The sequence below is a fragment of the Gekko japonicus genome, unplaced genomic scaffold (assembly GCF_001447785.1).
Source record: "Gekko japonicus isolate JY-2015 unplaced genomic scaffold, Gekko_japonicus_V1.1 scaffold34, whole genome shotgun sequence".
Taxonomy (NCBI): Eukaryota; Metazoa; Chordata; class Lepidosauria; order Squamata; family Gekkonidae; genus Gekko; species Gekko japonicus.
Window position 1 is genome coordinate 1,637,001 of NW_015173673.1, and position 273 is coordinate 1,637,273.

General features: G+C 50.5%; 1 protein-coding gene across 1 annotated transcript in view; it reads right to left on the reverse strand.

Annotated features, from left to right (window-relative positions):
* The window catches only part of CACNA2D4 (calcium channel, voltage-dependent, alpha 2/delta subunit 4), a 251,208-nt gene that overhangs the window by 163,114 nt on the left and 87,821 nt on the right, over positions 1-273 (reverse strand). The window lies entirely within an intron of this gene.

Genomic DNA, 273 nt, shown 5'->3' on the forward strand with positions numbered 1-273 from the left:
TCCAGGCTTTTTTAGGACCTGCACCAGTGACCCCTTGGGAAAAGGAGAGCACCCCCCCCCCCAGCTGATCCCTCTGGCCCCACAGCCAATCCTTCAGGCTTTTAAAAAGGCTTTGCTGCTGCCTTATCTGTTGCAAACTCTGGTCAGTTTCAAGACGGTTTTCCCCCTTTGCCTGGGTTCCTTTATGTTCCCTTTCCAATTTCTCAAACAGAGCTTCGAAACCCTCCCCCTCTCTGCTTGCTTAGGATTGTTGTGACTGTGCTTTATGAGATT